The sequence below is a fragment of the Aptenodytes patagonicus genome, chromosome 2 (assembly GCF_965638725.1).
Source record: "Aptenodytes patagonicus chromosome 2, bAptPat1.pri.cur, whole genome shotgun sequence".
Classification (NCBI taxonomy): Eukaryota; Metazoa; Chordata; class Aves; order Sphenisciformes; family Spheniscidae; genus Aptenodytes; species Aptenodytes patagonicus.
Window position 1 is genome coordinate 90,589,094 of NC_134950.1, and position 23,714 is coordinate 90,612,807.

The following is a 23,714-nucleotide window of genomic DNA, read 5'->3' on the forward strand; positions in this document are numbered from 1 at the left end:
ATGAAGGATGACCTACCCAAGGTATGTAAGTAAAAAACAATTCAGGCATGCTTATGTATATAAATATACACACACACACGCAAACCCAAACACATTTTCTGCAAAGTCAAATGTAGATTTTAAACATCTCCTATTCTCAGAAATGGCAGGCACAGGCCATAAATGGTTGGATCAGCATATTATAGCTTCGCATCAACATAATGTTCGTATTATAACCCACACTGGGTAAAGTGATTCAGATTGTGATTGCTAGGAATTTTGGAGTCATTTATTTAGAGAGAAAGTTGCAATATTTGTATCTACAACTGAGATTGTAGTCTAACCAACGTCATGGGTGGTCACTTCTGAATTTTTTGCTTCCCTCCCCTCTGATCATAATATTTAAAATAAAGATGTCAGATAGTTTCATGATACAAAACCAAGAGCGTTTGTATGCTTGAAAACAAAACTGAATGTTTTGTGGAGATTTTATATTTCTATTCTACCAGTGTAAAGGTTTCTTTTTTTGTTTGTGAGAAACTTTGGGAGCAATAGTATTTATTTTGTATCAGGAATACGGATGGAAGGAACTATAAACAGTCTTCAGACTGAAAATAGCAGTGTTTTCCTCTCACATAACAACATCCTGTGTATTACTTTTAAGAGTGGAAGTGTTGTCCTTCCACATGGGCTTCCTATTTTAAGGTGAAGGTACTTAGAAATTACATGCACTTGTGGAGAGTAATGAAGGTACATGCCAAAAAAAACATTCTGGAGATGAGGGGAAAAAATTACATCAAAAAATCAGCATGTGCCTATATCTAGGAACAAGCCTTTGTGTTTGCTGGTAGATTTCTACTTGGTCTTTAAATAAAATTGCTTGTAAGCCTTATAGTACTTTATAAGATTTTCTTTGTGATACAGGTACTTTGATATGGCTAGTGCAAGGTCTAACTATTCTTGTAGGTTGTACTGCCCCCTTTTCCATCCCCCTAAACTCAATTTACATCACGTGGGATAAAGAAATGCTAACTTATTTTTTTTCATTATTTCTTTGCTAGAGGAGGCCACTATTTTGAGGATTATTTCTAAAACTGTGTCAGTCTATGTTGAATTTTAATACTATTGTAGGTAGTTTGAATCCAGCTTTCCTGGATGCATAAAGAGGGAATTACAGACTCATAAACCACTGGCAGAATGATTTTGTATATATGCCAGAGTGTCTGGAGTAGCGCATACAGCAGAACAGCAAAGAGCTCTTTTGCCTGTGCTGTACAGGTGTTATGGGAAGCTGTGAGCAGGTAAGATAGGGACCCAGCCAGCTCCACTGGGCAGAGCTGGCAGCATACCAATAACTTAAGGCATAAATGCTAGGGTCAGTTGCTCTCCACCCTCATTTTCCCAAGTTTAGTACCAAATAGAAGTCAAAGGTGATGCTGGTTGAAGAACTGAGTTCTAACAGTCGATGGCATTGAATGTAGATGGCTGTATACTGTCACAGTTTAATTTCCATTGTGTATGTCTGGCACAGGTTGCCCAGAGAGGTGGTGGATGCCCCATCCCTGGAAATATTCAAGGTCAGGTTGGACGGGGCTCTGAGCAACCTGATGTAGTTGAAGATGTCCCTGCCCACGGCAGGGGGGTTGGACTAGATGACCTTTAGAGGTCCCTTCCAACCCAAACTGTTCTATGATTCTATGTCCATTGTGCTTGTATGTCCTGACTCTTCCTATCAACATTCTTTAAGTACAACACTGGGTCATATTCTCCCATTATTTGCACACAAGCACAAAATCAGAAGTTATCGCACAAAGGTAAGTAAAAGTATATCACTGAAGATCTTCTCCTTAGAAAAAGCAACTGCAGTGAGTTGTATCTTTTCCTCCTGTTTTGGTGGTTTTGCACTTCCTCAGCAACACAGAATATGCTGGACCCAGCCAGCCAGAGCAGGAATCTGAAGTGAAACTGGTGAAATAGTTCTCCTGCATCCTATCCTACTATTTTCTTACAGTCATACCACCGTCCAAGGAGAAGTTCTGCAGAGAAAATATAGAATGATACTGAGTTGTAACAGCCCTTGGATGGAATAATGCTCACAGAAAAACAGTGGGTAAAGACTTGCTTCACACTTTAATGGTGAGTAATTTTAGCAGGTTTATTCATCTTTTAGAAGCAGAAGAAATGCCCTTTTTAAAGTGTGGAGTCTGACTCTGGAAATCATGTGACTGTCAGGCTGAGGTTAAGAAGTGTGTTGTACTTTGTTATTTCTTAAGTCTTTTAGGCTGGGGGGTGGGTCATGCTTAATGCCACTTAATTCCTTTTCATCTAAGTTTTTGTTTATGGAATATAATTCATAGTGTCTACAGAACTGTGTAATTAGTCAGAGACTCAGCAAAGAGCCTTTTGAAAAAATGGTCCTTAGCCTTTCACTTTCATGAGCACCAAAATTCAGCCAAAAACTATTTTTAAAGTGAGTAAAAGCTACAGTGGCAAATCTATTAAAATGTATTTAATCATTAACTTCTTTGATTTAACATCTGGCTAAAACTTAACATCAAAAATTGAATAATTTATCATGTAATTGCATAAAAGCTAAAGTATTGCAAGGCATTAATTAAAAATTCATATGAAATTCAGAAGAAGAAAGTTGAGGAGGAACTATTTGATTACCCACTCAGTAGGATGGCTATAGTTACTTTGAAAGAGTAATCTACTGTATTACAAGTCACAAATGCTTAACTGAAAAACACTGTAAACCCCTTAGGTTTATCTGATGATTTTCAGAAAGTGCATTAGCTATAGATTACTTCAGATTCTATAGGTAGATGTATAGATATGCCAGTTCCCCAAGGAATTTTTCTTCTTTCACTTTTATAACCTATTAGCCTCACTGTGTGTACAAACTGCTATGTAAACATGAGAAGAGAATAAGGCTTTCAGAACTTTCTGAACCTTGTTTCGTAAATGTACAGACTTCAGGAGCAGGTTTCAGGTTTTCTTCTCAGGCTCATATTCAGTCAGCCATAGAAGAATATCACAGCCATAAGATCAACTCTAATATTAAATACATTATGGGTAGGAACAATAAACAGTTATTATACCAAGTGTATTATGTCTCCAAATAATAAATTAACTTTTACAACTTATGCAAACTAGAGAAGTTTTAAGTTCAGGTTTCTTCCTTCATAGTCAGCTAATAGTATTTGAAAGTAGTTAGTTATTTAAAACTGACATTTGTGCCAAACTGCCTTTAGAATTAGAAAAATTGGCTCAGAAAGCAGAGTATCCAGATGGATGCAAACATAAGCACAGATTTTAATTTAAACAGGTTTGTCTGCGCAAAAAAAATGGGCCTGCTTTGCAAAGTTCTCTCTTTAACACTCCCACCAAAGCCTATTCTCATGAATCATTCACTGAGATCTACCTATGTAAATGAGCACTTATGAAACCAAGCCCTAAGTTTTGCCTGTATTTAAAGAAATGTAAAGTACAAATCACCATAGTTTGGGGTACTTTCTGAAAGAATATTTAGAAAATTATTGTCTTCCTTCTTATACAGAGCATAGTTATTATTTAGACTACCATTGATAAATTTCCTGAAATCCAGAGTTACCTGAGAAAATAGTAGATTTAAGATTATTTTTTCTCTTCTCTTTTCCTCTTTTTTTTTTTTTTTTCCAAATGGATTCTTTCTTCTGTTTCTGCTGACTGCTGCTTGAGTCTTTTCCTGCCTGCTGAGAGGATGGGATATATTTCAACTACTTTAAGAGTGTGCTATTGTCAATCCATCCCCTTGTGTGAATGAGATTAGTGTTCCTAATGTTCTCAATTTAACACTGCTAGAGAAGAAAATGACCAGAATTATCACAAACAAAAAGTAAAATAGAAGAAATGTTTAAGAAAAATAATACGGAATTGACATGATAGTAACAATCAGGAACATTAATGACACTTTTAGGTTTGGATAGCTCACAAAAGACTTGAAAAGATCAATTGCAGGGTATTTTGAAAATACGCTTGGAAATATGTACATTTGTAACATCAAAATATTTTAAAACCAGAGAGTTCCCAGACTTCAGGTAAATGACCACAGTTTAGAAAATACCTGGGTAAAACTTTCAAAAAGCTGAGAGAGCTGTCTCTTAGTAGCAGGTTTAATAGAACCCATTTTTTTCCTCCAGGTGGAATTTTTTGAAAGATCCAAACACAGATCTTTCTTACATTACAAATGGAAATACCTAAGATGCCCAGAAACCTACTCAGCCAGCTTTACCCTTGTGTTCTGCCCTTTTGGTTTCTTGTTTGTTTTCCTTTTATCTTTAAAAATGTACTATATTTTTGTAAAAAAACAGATGTGGTGCTTCTGTGAGGTGTATGCATCACAGTTATGAAGGCTTAGAGTGCTTTTTAGGATCCTAATTACTAATATTGCCCTACAAAAATGGTGCAGTGACTCATCTAAAAGGATCATGAAGTTATTTCCCCTTTCATTCATTGTTTAAGCTCTCAAAGAGAAAAAATGAAGAGGAAAAAACATACCTATTTTGACAAGGATGTAAACAAGAAATGCAATTAATAAAACAGTTCTAAAATACATATATTTATGTGTGGCTGTGCACTCAAGTGCACAACCACAGTCTTGTACATGTACCTAGACATATTCATAACTAGGTTATAAATACATATATTGAAGTAACATTTCAATTTTGTAAGGAAAAAGCTTTATGACTTGAAATTAAATGACTTTATGTTAGAAATTGTAATGACAAAAGAAAAAAAACACAACAATTTCCCAATAAAACAGATCTGGTAGGTTTTTGTGTGGAGAGAGAGAAGGTGAAAGATAGGAAGAAAATGTTTCGGTTGTCTTTCTTAGTGGTTGTGCCCACACAGTACAGGGATGAGTACAAGCAACCAAAACGATAGATTTCTTTTTTTGGTGGCAATCACAGCTAAAGATACATGAAACTACAGCCTGAGTCTGAGATGATTTTCAAACTACATTTTCTTATTCTGAAGAGATTGTTTGACCTGGAAGATTTACAGGATACTCTGGAATCAGAATTTTCAGTATCTCTTGCTGGCTCTGTTCCACTTTCTAGATTGAAATATTAATTGGAAGAGAGATTAGCTCCTATTGCTCCACTTTGCAGATGGATATACGAAGCACCAAGATGCCAGACAAAGGCAAAACATTCTCATTGCCAGTTTGATTTTGAGACTCAAGAGAATTAGTCTCATGGACTTGTAAAAGGTGCAATTCATGTTCCATGTTCTGGTAACAGATTATTCCACCTCAAAGAAAAGAAAGAAAAGAAAAAAAGAGATAGACTTTCCCCTCCAGAGGGTCAAATAGCTGAAAGACACTATTTACAGTCAGGTACATGGCTAACTCTTGGCTATGGGTCTTCTCTTGAGCAAATCACTTAGTCTTTGATTCAACTGCAATGCTGCAAAAAGATGATGATCCTCCACTGGCAGCGGAGTATCATAGGGCACTGTACAGTGTGTGATGACTCTCCACGGTCCTGAGATTTCATGTTGTGTGATAGAAATTTCAGTACACAAATAATTAATTTCTTCTGAAAAAAAAGAGACAAGTAGGACAGGCAGTGATTAAAGGGACAGTCATAAACTTGGTAAAAATAAGCATTTAAATAATAACAAAAACCTATGAGAGTATTAATCTTGGGGTTTTGAGAGGAGAGAAGTTAGATATTACCTAAATCAAATACACAATTAGCTATTTCCACTTATTATCACTAAGTAGTTTGCTGGATCGCCTTCCTACTTCATGTTGTATTAGTCCAAGTTAAAATAAAGTTCACCTGACCATATCTTTAAATTAATGCTGAAAGCCAAAATAACCTTGTTCCACTCTGTCATGTTTGTGCCATGGAAAAGCGACTTCATTCTTTCTGTGAATCTTTCCTGCTTACCTTTTGTCTTCTACAAGCCAGTAAACATAGCTCTTCATCCCACCTTCCTTCAGGTACAACAACAGCAGCAGCAACAACAACAAAAAAATAAAAAAAAAAAGAGAGAGACATCTGACAGAAAGGTTTTTCCCTTTCCTTAACAAAAAGAGGTAAACATTTTAATGGAAGCCTTTGTTTTGTTTCAATAACAAATTTGAAAGAAATGATTTTTTTCTCAGAAACATTTGTCCTGAAAACAGCTTATCCTTCTGTAGCCTGCTTTGCAAAGGAAAAACTTTTATCAGAACCTAGCTTTACTTTAATCCTCTTTCCTTCCTTTATTTACAATTCCCTTCTCTACAAATATGCCAGCAACTATTGTAAAGATAACAAGCCCCCTAAGACCTTTTGACTAAAGCATAACATGGCCTTGGATGTTCTGTTTCAGACCACTTGTCGTAGCTTAGCAGCTTGATAGAAAGATATGCACGCTTCCCTCTTTCCCCCACAATCTTTTCCTCCAGTGTTGATTAGCTTACCTCTTCCAACATTAAAGACCTGAAGTTATAGGACTTGACCTTTAATTCAAATGTGCCACTAAATACCGCCTCATAACTCTACAGTCACACTATATTTTCCTTCCCAGGTTCTGAGCTCTTCCCTGAAGTTAAGTTTTCATCTATGCCATTATGTGATTTTAGACAATTTTAAAGAAAAAAAATTCAAATTTTACACTTAGCTTAACATCACTGCATGGTATGTGGTGGCTTGAACTTGGTCAGCTGCCAGACACCCACTGATCTGCTCTCCACTCCCCCTCCTCAACAGGACAGGGGGAGAAAATAAGATTAAAAGGCTCGTGGGTCAAGATAAACACAGAAAGATCACTTACCAATAGTCGCCACAGGAAAAACAGACTTGATTTGGGGAAAATTATTTTAATTCCTTGCCAATAAAAATAGGTTTGGATAGTGAGAAACAAATACAAATTAAAACAACAGCTCCCCTCCCACACCCCCTTCTTCCCAGGCTCAACTTCACTCCTTTATTCCCAACTCCTCTCCCTCCTCCCCTGCAAGCAGCACAAACTAAACCAAACTAAACATGCAAATACTTGTGGTTTGGGTTTTTAAAAATATTTTCCAATGTGAAATACTGTCTGAATGAGAACAAAGTCTTCTGGTGTATTTAAAGTCAACTGGTGCTAGTGTTTGTTTTATGGCTGAGATGACCCCTGAGCTGACCAGAGCTCTGAGGTAAACGTGCTTTTTCCTTTACCCATTTGAGAATCTCTAAACACCAAGGGATTTTTGTCTTCTGGAGACTGGCTTTTTTATTAGAACAGAAACTACAACCAGAAACTTTTCAAAATTGGAAAAAGAATCCTCAGAATGAAACAAGATATAAGTAGAAATACAATAAGCAACATTTTTCTCACACTACATCTTTTCGGAATGGGTCCTTTTTTTCAGCAGCTGAGTGAACCTTACTGGTTCCAGGAAACTCTTCATCCTCAGGCACCCTAAAAAGTATTTCTTTCTGTTGCCTTTGAAGCCTGAAACTGTGTCTGCTTTTTGCTTTTCTCAGCAGGCTTTCTAATTTTCTCTTTTTCTACTTGTCCCACCCCAAATTACAGAAGTATTTCCCTCCAAACTTGTCTGATTTAGCTGCAAGGACAGGCAGCCTTTCCCCTCCCTCCAAAGGCTTCCACCAGAGCTCATGTACAGCATCCAGGACAATGCAAACAGCCAGATGTGCTCCCTTGCTGCCTTGCAGTGCAAACAGTGATTGTGAATAAATGCACTGAACAATCCAACACAGATCCATAAAATCACTTGTTCCAACAAAGACACTTCAAATAATACAAGTGTTTGAACATATTAAGCTGTTTATTCATTCTCTGAAATAAACAATGGTTTAAATGTAATCAAAACTCTAATCTGGAAAACAGATTGAGTCCATTCTCACAGTTTGGTTAAGAAAAGTGCAATCTAAATGTTACACAAGGAACCATCAGTGACAACAGTGGAAATGTCATCTTCTGGCATGCTGGGATTTTCAAAGCACATTTCAAAACAGGGTGTATTTATTAATTTCAGCTCCTTCAAATTCCATTTTCAGGCAACTGGAGAGGATTGATAGATCACATAGTAAAGTTAATCCAGAAACTGCTATTTTAAATGCAACAACCTTAATGAAACTAAAACATTTTAGTCCTGGAGATAAAACTGTGCAACTATGTATGTCGGGCACATTGGATATAGTTGAAGTGGCAGCTATTTCTCAGACATCTGTAATGGCAAAAGGCTGATTATGTGAAATATGCCCAGATGATGCTAGAAGGCAAACCATGCTACAGAGGAAGGAAAAAAATAATAAATTTTTTTTTTTTTTTTTTGGCTGGGTTGTCTGGGGGTTTTGGCCAGTATAACCAGGGTGTTGGGGAGAGGTGGGGTTTGCTTTTTGATTCTTATCAGCTGATCAATTTGACTGTCAGCAAGATTCACCAACCAAGAATTGAAGGAAGGAACGTTATATGATATAATTTTGTCCCCTCTCCTGTAGTCAATTTGTGAAATTTTAGGGAAGTTTAAATTAAATACAGCAAAATCCATCTGGTCAATTGCAAATCAAGAAGACACATCTGTCCTAACATCTGTAGCTGATCACAGGAAGATCTTAATCTTGAACCACTGTCAAAACAAAAGTGGTATATAATCACCTTGCCATAATTTTTCATAGCAGTTATCTAACTTCAACCTTTGTGTATTGCTATACCTTTGCCTGAAAAAAGTGAAAAGTTCCAACTATTTAGATATGAGAACATAAGCCCAGAGACAAAGCACCCTTCAATCTTCTTTACAGTAAGCTTCATATATTTATCCCTTCACAATGTAGTCTTGAATCTTTTCTATTGCCTATGTTTGACTTTTCTCCAGGATTTTCTTAAAACAGCCACAGAACTGGACACACCCTATCTTAACCAATGTTATGTAGAAATATTAGATTACTTTTTGCTCTTTTGCTAGGAAGTTTCTTTTGGATATGTCAACCTTCTTTGGTGAAGAAATTGTGGTGAAGAAAAGAACTACAAAAAGTTAATGAAGTCTAAAAGTACACTTTTTATGCCTGGCACTCATATAGGCTATACATTCTCATTTCTTGCTAATCTCTATGGCAACCTTTTGCAGATTGAGTAGTCACAGAGGAAGGACTGGTAGAGTACTTAAAACTTTACCCAAATCTACACCCAAAACCCTAAAGCCAAAGTGTATTTCACCTGAATGCATTTCCTGTGTTGAGAATAAGCACAGGATTTTGATGAATAAATTAAACTTGGAGAGCTCAGTTTTGTCCTCAGGTTTTCCATACATACTTTGCATTCTGCTTCTCATCTCATTGTAAAATCCCTACTTTTCACGCTGAATTCAAAATCATATATTCTCAAGATAAATTAATTTGTAAAATAATCAGTGGATAATTTTAGGACCTCAGTGGGACTATTCACAAGCTGAAAATTAGGTAGGTACTTACATCAATTGTTGAATTAGAGCTCAGATCTCTACAGGTAGAAATTTTGCATACCAGTTCACTGAAGCAACAAGATAAGCGTTCTAGTGTTCATAGTAGAGACATTATCCTTTTATTTAGGTGCCAAGTAAACGCTTTATCTAGTATGTTTATCAGTCCAATCCCAACTCTTAGAGAAGCTCAGCCAGTGTTCAGAGAAACCAGGGAAAACTTTAAATCATAAAGCAATTAGATATCTGCACCATGAAATGGGTATGATAAATAACTACAAGGAGAAAACAAGTAAGATTTACAGGCACACATTTGTAAATTCCTTCCCAGAACTTCATTAAAAAGACTACTACAAAATTCTTTAACAAGAAGTTAATATGCATCAAAAGGAAAGGTGATGTAGCAACCTGGCTCAAAAGACCATCAGTTTGGTCTAAAACAGAATTAAACAATATTAAAATAAAACAAAATTAGTAGCTCTCATTTCTTTTAGAATGAGAATGGTAAAGAAAGAAAAATACTCAGAAACATAACACTATTTTTTTTGTTTTAATACTATTCAGTCATTACATTATGTCAAAACCATATTAAAATTTAAATAAAGTGAAAAATTTGATATTTTAGCAATATATCACACCTTTATATTTCATGTATTTCTAAGCAATAATGATTTTACATTGTGAAAATTCTGTTCCTTATAATTGGTTGATATGCAGGATTGACATTTTATTTTAAGCCAAATAGAATTAAGTCAGATGTCTCAAAATTTACCATGAAAAGTCAATTCTGAGTGGAAAGAGGTATGGGAGTAATTTATTTTTATGTTCTTGGGATTCTTGTGGACCTCAGAACGTAAAAATGTGACAGGCTGTCTTGTGAAGGCTATGGGGACCTGGGGTGGATCCAGAAATCAATCTTTAATTAGAACAGTTACTCATTTGCTGGCTTCATGGCAGGGAGTCTGAGTAGACTTACAAGGTAGCCTTACAAGGTAGGCTGTTCAAAACCTAGGTTACTAGGTCTTAGCTAAGACAGAGCTGCCATCACTGGAATGTGCAAGGGATCTGGGGTGCGATGCCTTTAGATCCTGGCTTCAGTGCTCTGAAACATCTTAATATCCATTATATTTCCCGAGAGACTTTTCAGGTTCAGTCATTGGCTCTTAATGACAAAGCTGTGTTCAATTAGAAAATTGTGACTGGTTTTAGCTATCAAGAGAGAACCAAATGTGATTTATCTTGACTTATTTCCTTAGGAAGTATTGAAGAAAATGAATGGGTTCTTGTAGAATACTTCAGTTGCAACAGAACGTTCTTTACAGACAGCAAACTTCTCTGTGGAAATTTTTAAGTTAGGCCTACTACCAGTACCGCTGAGAGACCACGTCTGTTAGCTCAGACTGCAGGTATTCATCAAACTGAGGATATAATTCTTGCACAAGTTTTGCGCATGCATACTACCACTGACTTCCGTAGAGCTCTTTCTAATTTACATCAGTGTAAGGAGGATCAGACACCCATTTCAGGAGCTTTGGAAGATGAGAACAAATGTGTCTGACAGTCACACAAACCAATACATGAGAGGTACCAACAGTTTAATGTTGCCTCAAGCTGTTTAAAGCATAATCCACAAATCTGTGTAGCTTTGTGGAATGGCCTGTTACGGAAGGTGAACCATGAGCAAGAGTGCAATCTGCCTCATATGAAAGGTTAAAATAAGTAGTCTCTCTCAATTGATTTCACTGAGACAGTGAAATTAGAGACAGTGTAGAAAATTACTGCCATGAAAGAATCAATTGATCTCATTTATGCTGGACCTATTCTCCTTGTTTAGATTACCCAAACTTGGAGCAAATGAAGAACTAATCAGAGGATTTAGTAAGCCGGTGTATGGACCAGCAGTCCAAAATTTCCTCTGAACATTTCAGACAGTTCTGTAGCTCAACCAGCCTCAGAGAGGAATCTCTTTTCAGCCAGTTACAAGCCAACCAGCATCTAAAATCGGGAACCAGTCAAAACACTGTTCTAAAGTAAAACTGGATGGATAACGCAAATTTTCCAAGGGCTTGTCAATATTGACTTTTTAAGTAAAACTGCTAAGGACCACACTTGCGTCCTTTGAGTAATAGTTTGCCCCAGTTAATTAGCCGACAGCTCTCCCCCTCTCTCTCCCCACAAAAGCCCATGCAAGCCTCTCGTGGGATTTGAGCTGGTCCCTCTGAACAATTGTCCTGGTTTCAGCAGGGATAGAGTTAATTTCCTTCCTAGTAGCTGGTACAGTGCTGTGTTTTGGATTTAGGATGAGAACAAAGTTGATAACGCACCGATGTTTTAGTTGTTGCTAAGCAGTGCTTACACTAGTCAAGGACTTTTCAGCTCCCCATGCTCTACTGACTGAGAAGGCTGGAGGTGCACAAGAAGCTGGGAGGGGGCACACCCAAACTGGCCAAAGGGACATTCTATACCATGTGACGTCATGCTCAGTACATAAACTGGGGAAAGCTGGCCGGGGGGGCTGCTGCTCGGGGACTGGCTGGGTATCGGTCAGTGGGTGGTGAGCAATTGTACTGTGCATCACTTGCTTTGTGTATTATTATTATTATCATTTTATTTCAATTATTAAACTGTTTTTATCTCAACCCACGAGTTTTTCTCACTTGTGCTCTTCCAATTCTCTCCCCCATCCCACCGGGTGGGGAGGAGTGAGCGAGCGGCTGCGTGGTGCTCAGTTGCCGGCTGAGGTTAAACCACGACAAGAATCTTTTACTGCACCCTGTTTGGAGGCCTGTTACCATGTTCAGAGCTAGTCTACGTATCTTTGCACTAAACCCTGTATGCATATTCTATAGATTTCCTTTAAAAAATGTATTCTGTGTACAACCTACCTTTACCATCCTAATTGGTCCTAACATTTACTAATTGTTTATGAGAAACTAAATCTCCCTTTTCTTCTTCACTCTCCATTTTCTCCCCATCAGCATCAAAGGTTCCTGTAATTAACTATTTTTAAAGTGGTTTAGGCTTTAACTCTCCCCCTGACCCCAAGAGTTAGAGTGTATATACACCTTTTTAATCCTCCATCTATTTCTGTTTCTATTAGAGTTTGGCAAGTGAGGTTCTACCATTATTGGTGAAAAAACACCTACAGATATTTGGAAAAAAAATAATGAAACTATTTTCATTGTGAAAATGCAGTTTTATAAAAACTAAAAATGAGAAAAAAGAGAAAAAAAACATCAAATTTCAAGTAAAAGAATTAAGTTATTTTTCCAAAACGTTTGTGATGCTTTTCTAAACATTGCATTCCAAAATGAAATATATTGAAAATGTGCTTTTGTGGGAAGTTCCAAGTGTGTTCAGTTTCTGTACAGATCTGAAAAAGTCAACTTTCTAAATCTCTTAAAAATAGAATCATCATCTGCTGGTTGCTTTTATCTTAACTGGGTGGGAGTGTTGATCTGCTTGAGGGTAGGAAGGCTCTGCAGAGGGACCTGGACAGGCTGGGTCGATGGGCCCAGGCCAACTGTATGAGGTTCAACAAGGCCAAGTGCCGGGTCCTGCACTTCGGCCACAACAACCCCATGCAGCGCTACAGGCTTGGGGAAGAGTGGCTGGAAAGCTGCCTGGCGGAAAAGGACCTGGGGGTGTTGGTCGACAGCCGGCTGAACATGGGCCGGCAGTGTGCCCAGGCGGCCAAGAAGGCCAATGGCATCCTGGCCTGTATCAGAAATAGTGTGGCCAGTAGGAGTAGGGAAGTGATCGTGCCCCTGTACTCGGCCCTGGTGAGGCCGCACCTCGAATACTGTGTTCAGTTTTGGGCCCCTCACTACAAGAAGGACGTTGAGGTGCTGGAGCGTGTCCAGAGAAGGGCAACGAGGCTGGTGAGGGGTCTGGAGCACAAGTCTTATGAGGAGCGGCTGAGGGAACTGGGACTCTTCAGCCTGGAGAAAAGGAGGCTGAGGGGAGACCTCATCGCTCTCTACAACTACCTGAAAGGAGGTTGTAGCAAGGTGGGTGTTGGTCTTTTCTCCGAAGTAACAAGCGATAGGACGAGAGGAAATGGCCTCAAGTTGCGGCAGGGGAGGTTTAGATTGGATGTAAGGAAAAATTTCTTTACTGAAAGAGTGGTGAAACATTGGAACAGGCTGCCCAGGGAAGTGGTGGAGTCCCCATCCCTGGAGGTATTTAAAAGACGTGTAGATGAGGCGCTTAGGGACATGGTTTAGTGGGCCTGGTGGTGTTGGGTTGACGGTTGGACTCGATGATCTTAGAGGTCTTTTCCAACCTCAATGATTCTATGATTCTATGATTCTATGATTCTAACTGCTGAACTCTCTGCTGTTCCCTTATTATGGAAGTACAATAGTTTCTTTGCTACTTGACCTCCCAACTGCCATTTCCCTTCTTTTCTCCTTCCCCTTTCTCTGCTCTGCACTTTATCTCAGTCTCTTAAGTCCTCCCCCTTAATTTCCCCATTTTCTCTGGCATGAAAAATAACTACTGAAGCTTACTGCACCAGTCTCTTTCTTATTACTTCTGCTCTTTCCTCATTTCTTTTCTACATAGCTACTTTACTATCTTTACTGATTCCCCCCCCCCCCCCATTCATTGCCACTTAGGTATGACTTCATTTCATTCCACCTCATTAGGCTTCCAAAAGGTCAACATAAAATATTGGAATGGGTATACATATCTGCTTTGGGTAACTCTAATGAGTCTGTCACCATGGTATTTAGATACAGACTGGTGTACAGTATTACATTAAGCAATGGATATTCTTCCCCTTAAATGATTCTCAAAAGATTAACTAATCTCCACTTAGGAAAAGCCTCAGTTACTCCTTACACTTTTTTCACATGAAAGACAGCTAATCTAGCTTTAAATTCTCTATAAATCGTGCTCTATATTCAAAACAAAGTAAACTGTCAAAGAGGTTTTAAAGCAACAGTGTAAGAGACTGTGTTTCACATTAATGAAGATTCACTCCTTTTTTTTAAAGGGGAGGGGAAAATAGAAGTTAAATTATAAACCGCTATAGCTTTCTATCAGGAAAAAGACAGGGAAATTGCTGCAATTAAAATCTCATGATTTTTTTTAGTAAATCCACCTCTTTTGTCTATTCCAATGTGATGGCAAATCCTAAAAACTATGAAGCAATTAGCAAGGTAATATGACTGACATCAGCATAAGCTGGTTAATACACTGAGAAATAACACATTCGCATCAGGAGGTGAAAGACTCAAGGTTTTTAAAGCACAGCTGAAACAAAGAATGTTAAAAATGCTTTTAAATTATTCCAGTTCAATGATATGATATGTTTTAAATATATAAACAGGCAGAATAACTCAACTCAGTTGCAGAATAAATAATGACCATAAAATAGTTCCTAATGTGTAGGTAAAAGTGTGCGGTGAGAGCTAATCCACACTTAAGAATAATTAACAATTAATTAAAGGTATACATGACGGGATTTAGGAGTCTAATTATCCAGTTACCTGATTTGATGAAACATCTAGGTAATTAGGTAGGTAACTGTCCCATTTTTTATTATGATTAATTATGGGTGTAAAAAGTTATTAAATGCTAATTTAGTTTATCTCATCAGAATGTAGGTTATGTCCCTCGTATAACTACTTATGTTGTTATAGTTCATTCACTTGGTGGATAACTTATTCAATTCAACATTATTTGAAAAATGAATCAAATGGTGATTAAAGTGTTTGAAATGCTAATTAAAGAGATGAGTCTGCCCTCTGTCTTCCACATACTTACACACAACTTAATGATGCATTCAGTTCCTTTGATTTCAATAGGGTCATTCATGGTAGAAAAGGTAGAGTTGTAAATATTTACAAAACTGAGATCTAGATATGGAAGCCAAGTAAAATTTGCATTCTGACAGGAAAGAGAGAAATGCAGAGAAGAAATCTGCTAGCAAGGAATTACAAGACTAAAAAGTTATATCTAGTTCACTGTTTCAGAAAGTGTTGGGATTCAGCCTCCAAAATAAGATATTTTGCTATGTTGAGTCTTAGGTGGTCAAAGCAGTGTTCACATGTGAAAATCTCTGAAAAATATATTTAAAAACTACTTAGGAAAGGTTATGGAAAATTATTTAATGACCCATTCACCAGCTATCATATAAATAGAAAGTATTTAATGCTGCCATATTTCTTTGCTTTGTCTTGTGGAAGGGAGTAAAATTACATCTCCAGAAAAGAAGAGCTTAGATTAGAGGAAATAAAAAAATAATACAAATTAAATTGAGGAGCTCTCCACAAAAAAAATTACCTACTTGCTAATATAGCATCTTCTTCTGCTTTCAATATGTCACAAAAGCCATAAATTGTTTTCTAATACACAAACTTGCCTATAAATGTTTTATAAGAATATATCTCAGCCTACTGGTGACTTTCAATACTTTTACTAAAAGGTATTCAAATATCTTTGTACCCTGAAGATTACATGTGTTTAAAGAATTTTGGTTGCATATATGTACTTTGTGGAAGAAGACTTTCAGCATATATTCCTCATTGATCCTTCAAAGGTGTTTGTGTCCCACAGTCTTGTCTTTTCATTTTTATCTCTTTTTAACCATTTCTTTTTGTACTTACTGGTCATATTTTATCTGTTTTGAATAGACTGAACTAAAGTTTCTGTTTGCCGACTCAAAAATTATATCTGCACAGTCACCTCTTCAGTAAACCTTCCCAACAAGTAAATGGGGGATCGCTAGAGCGTGAAGTGAAAGGAAACAAATGAGGACTGCAAGCATATATTCACTAAATATTTGAAAAAAAAATTGCAAATTGTTTTCGGTTGCCTTCATCACCTAGTTATGACACTAACAATCTCCTCGCGCTCTGCAACTTCCCTGGCTAATTCTGTTTGTTAAGCATTTTTTTTTTTCTTCTGATGGTCCAACTCTGGAGAGTCAGGAGCCCAGGAACACCTACCTCTGTACTGTCTTCAGATCTACCTAGAAGCTGTCAGTTGACTTCCACTAAAACAGCATTACCTAGGGTTCTCAGTTCCCTGAGAGAATTCCACTGGTAAGACATTGGTTGATGTGGTTTGCCATAGGAAACGGAGAACACTTCATGTGAAGCTAATCTAGATTAATTTTGGATTAACAAATCTGGACTTGAGTTTTTGCTGAATATGGAAATAGCTCCATTTTAAGGTAACCTCTACTTTGTTGCTTGAAAGAATGACCTGGGGTGAAAGAGAGTTTCATGTGATGTTACTGGCCTGTGGACATAGGCTAAGACCTCTGAATCAATTCTTGCTGTCTCTTTTAACTCCTCGGCTCTGGGACACCTAAGCTCCAAAAGGTTAAAGTGAGTTAGCTTCTCCCCATTCCCAGATGCTATAGGAAAGATCATCAGGCAATAGATAGCCATACAAGGGGTTTTCATCTGTAAGAAGTCTGGGAAACACTGATATACAAGAAATCACAGTTGACTGAAAACCTGAGTCTAATGGTATCTGGTTCCTTATGAGAACTGAAGGGCCTGGGAATAGATAGTCTCTCCTTAGCCTGGTTGTAATCAATTCATTAACTCTTGGGTAATGGAAAACAAACTGACTGCTCTGGAAACACCAGTGTGGGAAGCACTGTGCATATGGTGGAGGACTGTATGGGAATTCATAGCAGATTTCTTCATTTCTTCCATGATGAAAGGTGCAAAGATGCTGAACTAAGAAAAATGTATCCACCGCATAAATGCAAGATGACAATCTAAGAAGCACAGCAGAAGATATAGGGGTTGAATTGAATCACAAAGTGAATATAAGGCAGTAGTAATGCTGTATAAAAAAAGACAAATTTCATCCAGTATGTATTAATGTGTGAGTTATATGTGAGAAACCAGGTTGTTCTACTCTACTGATCAAGGCGTTATAAGATCTCATTTCAGGTTCTGTATGCAGTTGAAGAACCAGGTTTTCAGAAAGCTAAAACAAGTGAGAATTGTAGGCATTTTAGAAAACATTATCTATTAAGAAAGTTTAGTCCCTGAATTTACTCGGTTTAGGATCAGAGGCTAGTAGGCTTTTTAAAAAAAAAACAAAACCACGGAAATCAGCAGGACAGATATGGTGGGAGTCTTGTGACTTTTCTTCATTCAGTTGAGAATGCAGTGAGGGGAAATATATTTTCTTCCAAAAATCTAGATTTGATATTAGAAAAATATTTCTATTCTAAGAATAACAGAATACCAGGAAAAGCTACCTAGCACCTAGTTTTGACATCTCCTTCAGAGTAGTATTTCAATGAGACATTAAAAAAAAAATCCCTCATAAACACCTGCTTATACTTTGTCCCATCTTAGCTCAGGTGTTCTGGACTAGAAGTTTTCTTGAACTCCTTCCCACATCTGCAGTGCTATGCAGGAGGGTACGGATCTTAGTGGTCAAAGATGAACATGACTTGAAGACAATTTTTTGAAATTGTCTGGGCAGGGAAGGAAGTCAATTAAAATAAGGACACCCTCTACCTCCCCCAAAAAACCCCCAAACCAACAACAAATTAAACAGGAAAACCCAGTAAGAATATGTAGGTTATGTCTTTGTTAAGTTCAACCTACAGAAAAACAAATTAAATCCCTAAAATCCTTAAATCCATCCTAAAATTTTTTACTTTCAGAAGTGAAGTCCTGAAGAGTTACTACTCATCCAGGATTTAACAAAGCATTACTGTAACTTTAGTGTAGATAAATGATTCTTTTTCCCCCTCTTAGAATTGTCAATTTCATTTGAAAGAAATATCGGACAGCCTGAAGGTAGGTAGACCTTTTACTTGATAGCTCTTCAATCTAATCACTGTCCATGAGGCCATTTGTGTTCAGTGGTCTTATTACACCTTTTATCTTACTGTTATTATTGTATCTTGTCACCTCTAAAGACTTCATGAGGCTTAAGTTACTGCTGAACAAATACTTAAATCCTGTTATGCCATAGGCCAATTAAATATGATCAAATTAAAAGCTCCTTTCTGTTGTTATAAAAATTCATTAGTGCAGTTAAACTGTGAACTAAGTTTCAGTCCAAAAGGCAAACAGTCCTTTGAAAGAAAGATTTGCAATGATCCCACAACAATGTCTAAACCAGTGTTGTCACCAGTGTTGTCTTTGTTTCATGTGGAACAGTTATTTTGCTTGAATGGAGCACTGGTTATCTTATCATTTAAGGTATGCCCACATACCATCATTGGTTAGCTATGAAGCCAGATGATAGAAGAGGAAATATGAGATTATATTGCCCAGAGATGACAAGAGACATTAGCAGTAGTACGATGACAATGTGGAGCTAGGAATATGCAGAATACAGAGCTTAATTCACTAAAAAGAGCCCTCCATGTGCAAAAATAGAAACAGCACAGGGCGAAAGTCCCTCCATTGTCTCTAGTTCAGTTTAGACTATGTCACTGTCAAGACATGGAGAACAGTGACAAGTAAGAAGCATTTTTCTTTGCTTGTTTTTTATCTTCTTGTTAATGACAGCTTCATACAAAATGTTGAAAGGCACTACCAGTAATAACAGAAAGCCCTATGCTATAGACTCTGTCCTTTGAGTACCACTCACTTAGACCAAAAATGTTAATTAATTTGAAAACACTAAGATTATTATTGATTCAGTAGTAATCTGTGAAAGATATCAGTGTAAAACTCAAAAATTCCATTTTAATTTTGTTAATGTTCCTATTGCTGTTTCTATGCCACTGCACCTGTTCTAAGGATTAAAATCTCCCTTTAAAACACAGACATCAGGTTACAAGTAGTAGGATTTTAAAACTTGTATCTGAGTTTATTTAAAAAAAAAAAAAAAAATCTTCAAGGTTTTCTTTTTTTTCTTTTTTTTCTTTTTTTTTTCCCCCCTTTGAGGATCAAGAGGTGAAAGGCTAATCCTCTGAATTCCCTATTCTGGGCCTTCCAGAAAGTGAGATAAGTGAGGCTTTTGCTATCAGTTCAGGCATTGTAGTCTCTACTTTCTTTTGCTTTCCTAATGTGTACACTTACCCGCTGCAACTGCATCGCAGCTGCAGGAGGTTGTGGTATTGTGCCAATATGTTTGTGTTCTTCCCCAGCAAATGTCTGCTACATTTTCAAAGTATATTGATCGCTCAATATCCATGGATATAATTGCACCTCCTATGGTCATGCCTACACTAGCCTGGGTACCGACAGCACTGGGGTAGCTGTGAAGAGAATTCTGGCAGCCAGATTACTTTCAAGCATCTCCAACATTCTTGTATAGGCACTAGCAAGCTCAGGTTGCTGCAGTTTAATTGCTTTTGGCACTTCAAATGGCTAAATGAAGTCTAGATTGATGCTATATATACATGCATCCATCTCTACTCTGATGTCACATACTGCCCTATCTTAATATTCATGACAGCAGTATACACTAGACGTTTTTAACTTGATGAGAAATTTGACTTTTAGAAATATGGGGGCATTGCTTGCTAGAGAAAAGCTGTAATTTCTCTCATTACACCCTCATGAGGTGGAGAAGTACTTCTGAGGACTTTAAATGTAAACATTACAGAGGAAGATGTAGGGTGCAGAAGTGTGACTGGTTTACCAGGGATCAGCTGGGAAGTTTTTAGCAGAACAGTGTCTCCAGAATCAAAGAAGAAAGCCCTAATCATTAGGTTATCCACATTCTTTTTGTTTGTTTGCTTGTTGTAGTTTAACCTCAGCCGGCAACTAAGCACCACACAGCCGCTCGCTCACTCCCCCCCAGTGGGAAGGGGAAGAGAATCAGAAGACTAAAAGTGAGAAAACTCATGGGTTGAGATAAAGACAGTTTAATAGGTAAAGCAAAAGCTGCGCACACAAGCAAAGCAAAACAAGGAATTCATTCACTACTTCCCATCGGCAGGCAGGTGTTCAGCCATCTCCAGGAAAGCAGGGCTCCATCACGTGTTAACAGTTACTTGGGAAGACAAAACACCATCACTCCAAACATCCCCCCCCCTTCCTTCTTCTTCCCCCAGCTTTATATGCTGAACATGATGTCATATGGTATGGAATACCCCTTTGGCCAGTTTGGGTCAGCTGTCCTGGCTGTGCCCCCTCCCAGCTTCTTGTGCACCTCCAGCCTTCTCAGTCGGTAGAGCATGGGAAGCTGAAAAGTTCTTGACTAGTGTAAGCACTACCTAGCAACAACTAAAACATCGGTGTGTTATCAACATTATTCTCCTCCTAAATCCAAAACACAGCACTGTACCAGCTACTAGGAAGGAAATTAACTCTATCCCAGCCAAAACCAGGACACTTGTTCAGTAAATAATTTCTTATAATATAACTATAATATTAGAACCCTGTAGATCTGTGTTTGTTTTTTTTCTCTTGCTACTTTCACTTGTGACATAACATCTACTGATTCCACTCTGGATAAGGAAAAATGTTTGTGAGAAAGAGCTTTGGATTCATTCTCATATTTGTAGAGCTAAGCAGCAAAATTATTTCATAAAGATTTGCCAGATAAACTTGATTGCTTCTTTGATAGAATTATAAAATTAATGGATGAAAGAAAAGCATAATATGATATGCATTTCCAATTAATTAAGGAAAACATTTGATACTGCATTCTATAAAAGCTCTTCTCTCAAAATTAATTTAAATTGGCTTGAATATGTATGTTATTATGTGGAATAACCACTGGTGGAAGATAATAAACAAAGGGAAATGATGAGCTGCAAAACAGTGACTTAGGAGGAAATGACTGCTGGTTTACTACCAGAGAAGGCGGTCAGGTTATATCCTGTTCCTCCACTAATGACTTAGAAGGGAGAATGAACAGCACATTAATTAATTTGCAGAGGGTATTAACTTGAGAGGAACTATAAAGGCTAAAGTGCTATGAGGTGTACTTCTGCACTTTAATGCAGAAAATGAACTTGAATCCTACCCAAAAGCTGAAAAATATCAACAAAGAGATTTTATGTAAAATTTTCCAAAATCCAATTTTTGTGAGGTAAGCTGCAGTTCAGCAAAATTCTTATGCATATTGTAAGCTCTCATTGACTTCAGTAAGTGTTAATCATAAGCTCACATGTTGTGTGGAATAATGAAGCAGTTAAACACAGGTTTAAGATTAAGCTTATGCTTAAGTTCTTTGCTGATGTAAATTCTATAAAGCACAGATGAAACCTAAAAATAAAAGTATAATAATATTAGAAAGATGTAAATGTGATCCTGCATTAATAAGCTTTCTGTTGTATGGCCTAGGTTACTACCTGGAAAGAGGATTAAGGAGAATGAGGAAAGAAAGCACAATTTTATTTACCATGATATGAATCACTAGTAAACCTTTGTGTCCTCAGACATTCTCCTGATGCATCTCCCTTCTCCCCCCTTTTCTTAAAATATAACACACTAAAAGAAATTAAATAACTGCTCGAGAAAGGGAATTTGTTAGTGCAAGAGATGAAGTTTAAGAAATCATGCTCTATTGAAATCAATGGTAAAACTCCCACAAAATCTAATAAGGGTTAGAATTTTACCAGGACATGGGGATGGCATGCTCCTATGCAGACCTCCACCTCACACTATATCCTTTGCAACCTCAGAAGCAAAATAGTATAGGAGTTGCATTTTGTCTATCATGAAAAAGAAATTGCATGACCTAGAAGAACTTCGCCTCGTGGGTTGGAGATGGAGTGTGAATTCAAGAAGTGGTAAGAATCATTTGAGAGAATATGAGCACTTCTAAGGTATGCCTCCACCTTCAAAGTATCTGTTTGAATTAACAAAACACAAAAAAAGAAAACCAGCAAAAAAACAGTAGAGAAGCCTGCCAAGACTATGCTTGTGGTTGTGTAGCTTTTTTCTCCAGCTTCCACCCAGAAGGGTCCCAGCAAAGACTGAATGGTATCACCCTAGAATCAGAATAAAGACAACCAGGTGGCACATTTGAAGTGCAAACAATTCACAGAAGAACAGCTGTGTGCAGCAGTGCTTGCCCGCTGTGGATCAGCACATGAAGCTGATGTTCATGTCATGCTCTCGTATGTGGAACAGGATGAACACTGTGAATCCTTTCCCTACCTGACACTGCTTACATGCAGCCACAAATCACTTCTTGATTAAAATCAGTTTTGCAAGAGGGATGCCTCTAGATTAATTTTTTATTTGCAGCAAAGCTGGATACAAGGGAGAATACAAACCTGTGAATTAATTATTTTGTGGCTGGAAAGGTAGGAAGGATTCCAACAAATTAAATTTTCAAAATACTTCCAGCTTGTCACCCAATTAGGCCAGGGTACACTTGGAGTCCAATTGAAAAATGGAGGTAGATATTGTCACTGAGTATATAAATCAGCAGGAATGTGAATATTAGCCAAAAGAGCAGAGCAACTACAGAACTAGACTTTGTGTGAGCAACGTGCCCAGCCAGCTTCAATTTCACACATGCGATGTCCTTGGGATAGGTATTTAGCATCTGACAATTGACTGCCTCCTCAACCATGGCCAGACCTAATTTATTATTAAAGGCAAATGAAAGGACAGGGATTTTATTGAGAACAGAACAATCCTTTAACCAATGTTATGCTATTTTTGCAAAGAGAAGATTGCATAGTCAGAATCAGACTTGAAAAATGGTGTGAATGCAATGCTGGGATGTTTGCCTTGGATCCCCACAGAAGATTTGTGCTGATGGTGTTAACTGAATCTTAGGGGAAGAGTGATGCAACCAAACAGAGGCTTAGAAAGGACAGAGGAAAGACACATATCCTTCAGCAATTTCTGATTTTAGAGACTTTAGGGAAAAGTTAAGAAGTTAAGGCACTCCACACCAGTCAGAGCCGTGCAATTTCCAGTACCAAAGTGGGACAGAGAGAGAAGTGCAGAAGCAGAGGATAATGGAAGTGAGAAGGATCAGCTAAAACCTTCATAGTATCTAATTAATTCATCCTCTTCCCTGATAAATTCACAATGTCGACAGTGAGAGAAGTCCTTTTATAGCACCAGTCAGCAAACTTCAGTGTGCAATGATAACATCTGTTCATTCATTAAGTTACTCAGATTGTAAAGTAGAATACGAGAATGTTGTTGGAACTGGCAAGGAGCTCACATGGACACAGCTAAGCCTCTGATAATTTATTTCTAGACTAGTTTTGTATCAGGACAAGACATCAATACCTTGAATATTCATTTAAATTCTTAAAATGTGGAAGAATTATCTGCTAGTGAGGGCAGGGGAAATTCTCTTAAGAAACTGATTTTTGTGATGCTTTGGCTACTGAGTGACAATATCTTGCAGAACCAGGAAGGGATTCAGCAAAGAA